The 9094-nt window shown below is 38.9% G+C and overlaps 1 pseudogene; it reads left to right on the top strand.

Annotated features, from left to right (window-relative positions):
* Positions 1-5574: 5574 nt before the first annotated feature.
* On the top strand, positions 5575-8001 carry LOC119534862 (annotated as a pseudogene).
* The last annotated feature ends 1093 nt before the right edge of the window (positions 8002-9094 follow it).

The raw sequence follows: 9094 nt of genomic DNA, 5'->3' as shown, positions 1-9094 counted from the left end.
CTGGATCCTATTATGAAGGTGAAGTTGAATTTCTAACTTGAGATTTTATGCATAAGAAGCTACACAACTCAAGGATGGATTTATGAAAGCTTCTTGTCCCATGCTCATTCACATCCTTCCCAGAAGTCCTCTCCACTTTCCATCTTCCTGAGCCTTAAGGAGAAGGTAACCAGGCATCTCAATTTTCCTGGGACTCAATTTATGCCTGTTGTCTGGCATTATTTTCAGTTGATCACCCTTTAATGCTTAAGGATATCCTGGTTTGGATGATAAATTATACGTTCACCTTAGTTTAGGACCATCCACATTTAGGCAAAAGGAGGAGCAAAGCTAGTGAAGAGCACAGCATGCAGTTCAAGAAGGAGAAGGACAACCAGGAGGACTAAGGAGAAAAGGGATTAAGGAAAGAAGGGCTGGTCAAAATTATCAAGGGCTGCAGATGTTTCCAGGAATATGAAGACCAAAGAGAAGGGCTTTGTATTTGACTAAAAAGAGGCCATGCACACTATTAGTGGAGTGAGGGGGGTGGCATCCAAACTGCAGGAACTCCCAAACAGAGAAGGTGATGAAAAAGTCAAGAGTATTTGTAATTTGGGGAGTTTGTATGGAGATCTATAAACAAGCAATATAGGATGGGGGGTGGATAGATGGATGGAGCAACAAGGTCAATTGTGTGCTTATTTTTCCAAATGGGAAGGGATAAAGTGAGAAAAGAGGAAAAAAAGAATGAAGGAAAAAGACTGAAATGAGCAGGAAGCAGGAACAAAAAGGAAAGAGGCCAGAGGGACTAAATCTGTACTTTGCTTAGCTCCTGACTCTGTGACAATCAATACATGTGGCACCTGGGCCTCCAGCTTTACCAGGTCTGGGTAATCTTGAAGTAATTAGTAGGGCAAGGACAGTTTTCCTGGGAGTGGCTGTTTGGGAAGAAGGAAAACATTACTATTCTCTGTTGCTCAGAATGATACAGTAAACATTATCTCAAAGGATTATTTACAAAATAAGACACCCCACCCCTGATATTTTAAAAGTAGGAAATTGGGGATTTGGGATTTTCTTGTTCAAGTAATTTTAAAATCATAATTACTGAGGAAAATGTGTAAAAGGTATTATTGATCATACTGAACTTAAATAATTTCCAAATAAAAATGTAAGGTCAGTAGCAAAGGTCAAATTCTGAGCTGCTGGGCTCTTAAGTACATATTTCAGACAGAGTTCCTTACTTCTGTAAACTGCAAAAAATCACACACACACACACACACACACACACACACACACACACACACATGCATTCCTTTATAGTTCAGGCAGCTTGGGACTTGAACTGGAAAATAAAATATTTAGGAAAGCATATATTGTTGATAGTTTTCTTAAGCAATATTTATTTACACATCTATTAAAGGGTGATATAGTTGTAATAACAAGGTAAATTAGATTTTAAAGTTGTATTCCTATTTGGAAAGAAAAGAGAATAATAAACTGTTTTCCAAATAATATACACTGACCAAAGGGCACACATACCCACTAAAGGTAACATCACAGAGAAAAACAGAAAACTAGTTTAAAATCACCATTCCCTTAATATGAACCATGCCAAGATAACAAACTGGATAATCTCTGTGATAAGTATGAAGAAAAATCTTATTGTTCGCATGAGTCAAAGGCTGCAGAAAGTTAACAAGAACTTCAAGGACAACATCCCTATCAATGCCATACTTTCAACCTGATGAAGTCTCTCCAATTCTTCTCTCTCATTCTTCAGGTAAAATCCACCTAAGCATCTAGAACAGGCCAGAAGACACTGTCATTAAATTGGTTGTCTTTAGACAGAAATCAGAAGTCTGAAATGAAGTCAAAAACTAGACTCTCCTGGACTAAAGTCAGTAATCAAATGCAATGCCTGGCTGGCTGTTGTGCCAGTCTCTTTGCTGGGACTCTCCATGAAGGCTCTATGACAATTACCCTGTCCCCCCAAGAGAGGTTGAAAGTTATAGCACAAAGGATTCCTTTATCCACAAAATCACTCTAGACACTCATCTACCATGTGGAGCAGCTAAGAGGACTTTGATTGCCAAGGGATTCCAATGTGGAAGGTCCAGCCCAGGGGCAGGGTGTGCCTTTTTTCCTAATAATTAATCAAGTCCTCTCACATGAAGACAAGACCAGCAGCCAGGTCCAATCTAAGGGCTGTGATTTGAGGGGCACCAGATTGTCCCACAGTCCGACATGATCATCCCCTTCCAAACACCTAAGAGTCTGTTAAAACTCCACCGTGATTCCTACTTTTCTTTGAGTTTACTCTCCGTGAATCCTATTTTATTATTCTCTCAGGTAATCTTTATTTTGGGATCCTAGAGCAGAAACATCCATTTAATATGGTAGTAGACAACAATAAGGCCAATCAACCTAAAACAAGTCTCAAGTTGTGGAAGGGGAGAAGAAGTCAAGGGCAGAAAATGAGAAGCAATAATGGAAGAATGGGAAGAAAGAGAAACAGAGAGATGGAAACCTCCCATTCAATTTGTCTTCCACCTTCCACTCTGGAGAGAAATGAAATCCTTATGGGAGAGGTGAAAGGGTTGGAAATTCCTTACATAGTCAGAAATATTGGTTTGTAGGAGAAGGAGGAAGGATAGAAAGGCTAAGGAGCATCTCTTCAATGCCTGAAAAATGAAGGAGCTCTCTGTATCCCTCTTCTAAAATGGGGAGGTCTTGCCCAACATAGAAGGGGTAAAGTGGGGAAATGCTCACCTCAGGTGTCCTGGAGAGAGGTAACATATTACACTGTTAAAAGTTTCTCTTGGTTTTTCTTGGTGGGAGGAGGACGTGAGCATTTTGGAGCCTGGGACAGACCCAGGAAAGCAGGCCTGGACAGAAAACATCAGTAGATACACCAGCAGTCTGGGGGAAAAGGCAGGAGGAGAAGGAACTGTGAAAGGGAAGGTGTGAAAGTGTTGAGTGCTAAAGGCAAACTTGACAGAGTGGGAGAAGTCCTCTACTTAAAGTGCCGGCCTAGGCCTTTGGGGATTACCCTTGAAAGAAGCAAAACAAAAAGTCTTCCAAGAGCTTTTGAGAGGAACATTTCTGGGTGGGACCATTCACAGTTCAGGTTGTGGCATTAAAAAGGGTGTCTGTGAAGCCAGTCTGTCAACCAACCTCAATGGGGGTAAAAATGATTTCTTCTGTGATTTTCTGATGTCTCTTATTTGGTTTTCCTTGTTTTTTAGTACAGTGTCTTGTGAACATTCCACCTCAGCAGCATTAGGAGAAGACAAGAGAAAAGTCGTTTAGAAAATAGTACAAAGAGAAAAAGAATCAGTGAGCCCCTGAACTTGGGTGTGGCAGTGACAATGAGAGGGGTCCAAAAGAAAGAACTCCAAGGTGGAACGTTAATGGAAAAACCTCAGGGCTGATCAGGCTACTTCTCCCCTCCCTCAAAGTCTCTGGAGGTAAGAGACATGGGTTAGACATTTCTCCAAAGATGATATATAAATGACCAAATAAGCACACAAAAAGATGCTCAACATCATTAGTCATTAAGGAACTGCCAATTGAAACCACAATGAAAGACCACTTCACCCCCTGCTAAGACAGCTAAAGTGAAACAGACAAACAATAAGAAGTATTGGTAAGGATGTGGAGAATTAGAACATTGCTAGCGTGATTGTAAAATGGTGCAGCCACTTTGGAAAATAGTTTGGTATTGCTCAAAATGTTAAACGTAGAATTACCAATATAAGCCACCAATTCCACTCTTAGGTGTATACCCAAGAGAATTGAAAATATATGTCTACACAAAAATCTTGCACACAAATGCTTAGAGAAGCTTCGTTCATTACAGTCTAAAAGTGGAAACACCCCAAATATCCATCACCTGATCAATGGATGAAAAAAATGTGGTAGATCCCTTCAATGGAATATTATCCGATCATAAAAAGGAATGAAGTTCTGATACATGCTACAACCTGGATAAACAGAAACAAAGGGCACATAGTGTATGAGTCCACTTATATGAATGTCCAGAATAGGGAAATAATTGAGACAGAAACTCAGTTAGTGGTTGCCAGGGGCTGGGAGAAGGGGGAAATGGAGAGTGACTGCTAATGGTTATGGGGTAATAAAAATATTTTGGAATTACTTAGTAGTGATAGTTGCAAACTGTGAATATACTATAAATCTCTGAATCATAAATTTTAAAAGGGTAAATTTTATGGTATGTGAACTATACCTCAATAAAACTATTATTAAAAAGAAAGAGAGACTAGGCTTTGGACTCTGGCTCTGCTACTTACTGGTTGGTTATGGCACATGAGCATTTTACTGACTCTCTCAAGGTTAATTTCTGTATCTGTAACATGGGAATAATAATAATATTACCTGTCTCCCAGGATTATCTTGTTTTAGGAAATAAGTGAGATAAACTATTCAGATCAGTGTCTGGCACAGAGTAATTTCTCAATAAATGTTAGCTCGTAGGATTCAAAAGGTAATGGACTTACTCCCAAAGGTTTAGAAAATAAATAAATAGATAATAGATGGATAGATAGATAGATAGATAGATAGATAAACAAACAGTAGAATGATATGGCAAATGTGGCAAAATGTTAAAAGTTGGTGGATCTGGGTATCTGGGTGGGGGCATGTTGGAATTCCCTGTATGGGTTTTTTTTTATTATTTTTTGCAACTGTCCTGTAAGTTTGAAATTATTTAACAATAAAAAGTTAAAAAAACAAAACAAAACTGGTAACAGGTTGATTGTGGAAAGGAAATCAGCTGGAGAACAGCAATGTGAGAAAAGCCTATATTTTACTCCTTTGTATTATTTTAGTTTTAAAAACTGTGTATGTACTATCTCTCTGATAAATAAATAATTCACTAAACATTAAAAAAAAAAAAAAGTAATGGAAAGGAAGCTGAGAGGTGGGTATCTGGGATAAGGATATCCAAAGTCGGCCAGGTGTGAAAATGCCAGAGGCCAGATTGAGTTAGAAGCATCCAGAAGGCTAAGCCTTTACAGTCCAGTTGACTCAGGGGCAGAACACGGCTTCCGGTTCAGTAGCAGTTCAGTAATGTGAGTGGCAGGGGAAAGTAGAGGTGCCCTGCAGCATTTGGCTCCTGCACCCACTCCTGGCAGTGTCAGAAAGACATCTAGTATTCCACAGTTTAACCGCTGGCAATTAAGTATCTAGTTTGAACAAAGCAGGGCACTATGCCAGGAGTGAGCAAACTTTTTCTGTAAAGGGTCAAGGAGTAGGTATTTTTAGGCATAGCAGATCATAAGTTGTCTCCATGGCAAGTTCTCAACTCTTCTGTTGTAGGGCAGAAGTTGCCATACACAATATGTAAATGAGTGGGCATGGCTGTTGTTCCAATAAAATTTTATTCATGGGCACCGAAATTTCAATTTCATATCATTTTCATGTGTCATGAAATATCATTCTCTTGATTTTTTTCAACCATTTAAAAACATAGAAATCATTCTTAGCTTTTGGACATACAAAAACAAATGACGGGGGGGAGGGAGGCGGTTAGAGGGCTTTAGCACCTTTTCTGGCAGCGGTAGATTTGAAGCGCTTTAAAGGACTGGACCCTGGGAAGAAGAAACTGTACCGGTGCAGGATCTAAAGGATTGGATCAGTTCTCAATTTTTGTCTTTTTCTACTTAAAGATTGAATAGATTGGAGTCATGGGAATAAAGGTTCAGCGTCCTCGATGTTTTTTTGACATTGCCATTAACAATCAACCTGCTGGAAGAGTAGTCTTTGAATTATTTTCTGATGTGTGCCCCAAAACATGCGAGAACTTTCATTGTCTTTGTACAGGTGAAAAAGGTACAGGGAAATCAACTCAGAAGCCGTTACATTACAAAAGTTGTCTCTTTCACAGAGTTGTCAAGGATTTTATGGTTCAAGGTGGTGACTTCAGTGAAGGAAATGGACGAGGAGGAGAATCTATTTATGGAGGGTTTTTTGAAGATGAGAGTTTTGCTGTTAAACACAATAAAGAATTTCTCTTGTCAATGGCCAACAGAGGGAAAGATACAAACAGTTCACAGTTCTTCATAACAATTAAACCAATGCCTCATTTAGATGGGCATCATGTTGTTTTTGGGCAAGTGATCTCTGGTCAAGAAGTTGTGAGAGAGATAGAAAATCAGAAAACTGATGCAGCTAGCAAACCATTTGCTGAGGTACGGATACTCAGTTGTGGAGAGCTAATTCCCAAATCGAAAGAACACAAAAAGACTTCTGAAGAAATCTGACTGTCTGGGCCCACCTGTATATGGTCTTGCCAAGAAAGAAGAAAAGAAAAGGCATAAGTCATCATCATCCTCATCATCATCATCCAGTGACTCAGAAACTTCAAGCGATTCTCAGTCCTCTTCTGATTCTTCTGATTCTGAAAGTGCTTCTGAAGAAAAATCAAAAAAAAAAGAAAAAAGAAACACAGAAAGAACTCCCGAAAACACAAGAAAGAAAAGAAGAAGCGAAAGAAAAGCAAGAAAAGCGCATCTAGTGAAAGTGAGGCTGAAAATCTTGACGCACAACCCCAGTCTACAGTCCGTCCAGAAGAGATCCCTCCTATACCTGAAAATAGGTTCCTAATGAGAAAAAGTCCTCCTAAACCTGATGAAAAAGAAAGGAAAAACAGAGAGAGAGAGAAAGAGAGTGTAATCCACCTAACTCCCAGCCTGCTTCATACCAGAGGTGACTTTTGGTTACCAGGTCTGGCAGGAAAATTAAAGGAAGAGGACCAAGGCGATATCGAACTCCTTCCAGATCCACATCAAGGGATCGTTTCAGGCGTAGTGAGACTCCTCCACATTGGAGGCAAGAGATGCAGAGAGCTCAAAGAATGAGGGTATCAAGTGGTGAAAGATGGATCAAAGGGGATAAGAGTGAGTTAAATGAAATAACAGAAAATGAAAGAAGCCCAGTTAGAGTAAAAGAGAGAAAAATAACTGATCACAGGCATGTATCAGAAAGTCCCAACAGAAAAAGCGAAAAGGAAAAGAAAGTTAAAGACCATAAATCTAACAGCAAAGACAGAGATCAGCAGAAATTCAGATAAAGATGATAAATATAATAAAAACAAAGTGAAGAAAAGGACCAAATCTAAAAGTAGGAGTAAGAGCAAAGAGAAATCAAAGAGTAAGGAAAGAGATTCAAAGCATAGTAGACATGAAGAAAAGAGGATGAGGTCAAGAAGTAAAGAAAGAGATCATGAGAATGTTAAAGAAAAAGAAAAGCAGTCTGATTCTAAAGGGAAAGATCAGGAAAGGAGTAGGAGTAAAGAGAAATCTAAACAGGTTGAATCAAAAAGTAATGAGCATGATCATAATAAAAGTAAGGATAAGGATAGACATGCACAGTCTAGGAGTAGAGAACGTGCTATTACTAAAGGCAAACACAGTTACAACAGTAGAACAAGGGAACGAAGCAGAAGTAGGGACAGGAGCAGAAGAGTGCGATCTAGAAGCCAAGACCGGGATCACAGCTGAAGCAAAGAGTACCACAGGTACAGAAACCGGGAGTACAGGAGAAGAGGAAGGTCACGGAGCAGAGAGAGAAGAGCAACACCAGGAAGATCAAGAAGTAAAGATCGGAGGAGAAGGAGGAGAGATTCACGGAGCTCAGAGAGAGAAGAAAGTCAAGGCAGAAACAAAGAAAAATATAGAAACCAAGAAAGTAAGAGTTCACACAGAAAAGAAAATTCTGAGGGTGAGAAAAGAATGTACTCTAAAAATCGTGATCATAATAGCTCAAGTAATAACAGGGAAAAATAGGCTGATAGAGATCAAAGTCCATTCTCAAAAATAAAACAAAGCAGTAAGGACAGTGACACATTGAAAAATAAGGAGGATGAGAAGACTAGATCCTCAGTGGAAAAAGAAATAAACTGAATATCAAAGAGTCAAGAAAATGACCATGTACATGATAAAAATAAAAAAATTTGATCATGAATCAAGCCCTGGCACAGATGAAGACAAAAGTGGATGAGTGAGTTATATAAACTTATTTCCATTCTGTCTCAAATTTTAAGTTTTAGATACTTGCTGATGAATCTCCTTTATATTGTTTCCTCTTTTTGTTGTTTTGGGTTGTTTAATGTTTGTCTTTTTTTTTTTTTTTTTTTTTTTTTAACGTGGACTTCACTGAGTTGATCTTTTGATAATCTGCAACCTGAATAATTTGTACTGCTAAAGTTTTAATAAACTTGAAATGAGAAAGAAAAAAAAAAAAACAAAAAACAAATGACAGGCCAGATTTGGCCCACAAACTGCAATGTACTGACTGCAATCCATACGCTCTTCAATCCTAGGCAGACTATGCCACCAAACCCCAGTTACATTTCACTGTGGATGAGGAATACTTACGAGGACATTTCACATGTTTGAATATTGCAACTTGCCCAATATTTCTGGGAAATATTTCTTTCCCAGTATTTCACTTTTAATCAGTTTCCCCCAGCTTCCCTCATCCCCTTGCAATCCCTAAAGCACAATCCTTTAGTTCTTTGTAACAACAAAAAACTAATGCCCTAGTGCCCCATCCACCACCACCATGATGCCAAGGACAAGGACAGACACAGGGCCCAAAATTTGTTTTTATCTAAACTCTTGAAAGGTCCTACTCTGAAGCTATTCAAAATAGCAATGAGTAAAAAGTGGTAAACAGATTCCTCTAGGGTCCTTAGGAATGTTTTGAAAGCTACGTCTCTGGCTTGGAAATAATCATGCCCCCGTAAACCATGACTGGCAGAAGCAAAACACGAGGCTGTGGGTTCTCCTCGTGGATCTGATCTGGCATGGGAATATTTATATTTCTGTGTTCTTTTTAAATGATGAAGTAACAGGCTGTTTTATTGTATGGTGATGGAAAAGGCCTAGAGTCTATATGACACATGGAAAGAACCTAAGCTTTGGTGTCAAAGATATAGATTTGAGTCCCTACTCTGGGTGATCTTGGGAAAGATCAGCCTGGGTTTCTCTATCTGAAAAACAGAGATAATCATAATGTCTACTTCACAGTGTCATTATGAGGTTTATTGGAAATAAAATGTACATCTGTAATAAACTATAAACACACCATA

The sequence above is a fragment of the Choloepus didactylus genome, chromosome 5, assembly GCF_015220235.1.
Source record: "Choloepus didactylus isolate mChoDid1 chromosome 5, mChoDid1.pri, whole genome shotgun sequence".
NCBI lineage: Eukaryota > Metazoa > Chordata > Mammalia > Pilosa > Megalonychidae > Choloepus > Choloepus didactylus.
The sequence above is the reverse complement of the archived record's forward strand: the minus strand, read 5'-3'. Positions and strand labels throughout refer to the sequence as shown.